The sequence below is a fragment of the Arachis hypogaea genome, chromosome 14 (genome assembly GCF_003086295.3).
Source record: "Arachis hypogaea cultivar Tifrunner chromosome 14, arahy.Tifrunner.gnm2.J5K5, whole genome shotgun sequence".
In the NCBI taxonomy this organism is placed as follows: domain Eukaryota; kingdom Viridiplantae; phylum Streptophyta; class Magnoliopsida; order Fabales; family Fabaceae; genus Arachis; species Arachis hypogaea.
In genome coordinates this window covers 19,617,957-19,620,039 of record NC_092049.1, presented here as the reverse complement: position 1 = coordinate 19,620,039, position 2,083 = coordinate 19,617,957, and the positions used below count along the sequence as shown (strand labels likewise).

General features: G+C 42.3%; 1 non-coding gene across 1 annotated transcript; it reads left to right on the top strand.

The window, feature by feature from the left end:
• Positions 1-1,716: 1,716 nt before the first annotated feature.
• LOC112745949 (small nucleolar RNA R71) lies at positions 1,717-1,824 on the top strand. The gene has a single exon (XR_003173853.1). It is a non-coding gene; the product is annotated as a small nucleolar RNA R71 (small nucleolar RNA).
• Positions 1,825-2,083: the final 259 nt, after the last annotated feature.

The window sequence follows — 2,083 nt, the reverse complement described above, 5'->3', positions numbered from 1 at the left end:
GGGTTGCCTCCCAACAAGCGCTTCTTTAATGTCAATAGCTTGACAGTGGGCTCTCATGGAGCTTCACAGATGTTCAGAGCATTGTTGAGACTCTCCAACACCAAACTTAGAGTTTGGATATGGGAGTTCAACACCAAACTTAGAGTTTGACTGTGGGGGCTTTGTTTGACTCTGCTTTGAGAGAAGCTTTTCATGCTTCCTCTCCATGGTTGCAGAGGGAGATCCTTGAGTTTTAAACACAAGGGAGTCCTTATTCCATTGAAGGACTATTTCACCTCTGTCAACATCAATCACAGCTCTTACTGTGGCCAGGAAAGGTCTTCCTAGGATGATGGATTCATCCTCTTCCTTTCCAGTATCCAGGACTATGAAATCAGCAGGGATGTAAAGGCCTTCAACCTTTACTAACACGTCCTCTACTTGTCCATAAGCCTGTTTTCTTGAACTGTCTGCCATCTCTAATGAGATTTTAGCAGCTTGCACCCCATAGATTCCCAGTTTCTCTAATACAGAGAGGGGCATGAGGTTTATTCCTAAACCAAGGTCACACAGAGCCTTAAAGATCATGGTGCCTATAGTACAAGGTATTATGAACTTTCCAGGATCCTGTCTCTTCTGAGGCAATGTCAGTTGATCCAGATCACTTAGTTCATTGATGAACAAGGGAGGTTCAACTTCCCAAGTATCAATGCCAAATAATTTGGCATTCAGCTTCATGATTGCACCAAGAAACTTGGCAGTTTGCTCTTCAGTAACATCCTCATTCTCTTCAGAAGAGGAATACTCATCAGAGCTCATGAAGGGCATAAGGAGGTTCAATGGAATCTCTATGGTCTCTAGATGAGTCTCAGATTCCTTTGGTTCCTCAGAGGGAAACTCCTTATTGATCACTGGACGTCCCAGGAGGTCTTCCTCCTTGGGATTCACGTCCTCTCCTCTCCTCACAGGTTCGGCCATGATGCTTATGTCAATGGCCTTGCATTCTCCTTTTGGATTCTCTTCTGTATTGCTTGGGAGAGTACTAGGAGGGATTTCAGTGATCCTCTTACTCAGCTGGCCTACTTGTGCTTCCAAATTTCTAATGGAAGACCTTGTTTCATTCATGAAACTTACAGTGGCCTTGGACAGATCAGAGACTAAGTTTGCCAAATTAGAATTATTTTGTTCAGAGTTCTCTGTCTGTTGCTGAGTGGATGATGGAAAAGGTTTATTATTGTTAAACCTGTTTCTTCCACCATTATTAAAGCCTTGTTGAGGCTTTTGATCCTTCCATGAGAAATTTGGATGATTTCTCCATGATGAGTTATAGGTGTTTCCATAAGGTTCACCTAAGTAATTTACCTCTGCTATTGCAGGGTTTTCAGGATCATAAGCTTCTTCTTCAGAAGATGCCTCTTGAGTACTGTTGGATGCAGCTTGCATTCCATGCAGACTCTGAGAGATCATATTGACTTGCTGAGTCAATATTTTATTCTGAGCCAATATGGCATTCAGAGTATCAACTTCAAGAACTCCCTTCTTCATAGGCGTCCCATTACTCACAAGATTCCTTTCAGAAGTGTACATGAACTGGTTATTAGCAACCATGTCAATGAGTTCTTGAGCTTCTGCAGGCATTTTCTTTAGGTGAATGGATCCACCTGCAGAAGTGTCCAGTGACATTTTTGATAGCTCAGATAAACCATCATAGAATATATCCAGGATGGTCCATTCTGAAAGCATGTCAGAAGGACACTTTTTGGTCAACTGTTTGTATCTTTCCCAAGCTTCATAGAGGGATTCACCTTCTTTCTGTCTGAAGGTTTGAACATCAGCTTTAAGCTTGCTCAGATTTTGAGGAGGAAAGTACTTGGCTAAGAAAGCCGTGACCAGCTTATCCCAAGAGTTCAGGCTGTCTTTGGGTTGAGAATCCAACCATAATCTAGCTCTGTCTCTTACAGCAAAAGGGAAAAGCATGAGCCTGTAGACTTCAGGATCTACTCCATTAGCCTTAACAGTATCACATATCTGCAAGAATTCAGTTAAGAACTGAAAAGGATCTTCAGATGGAAGTCCATGAAACTTGCAGTTCTGCTGCATCAGA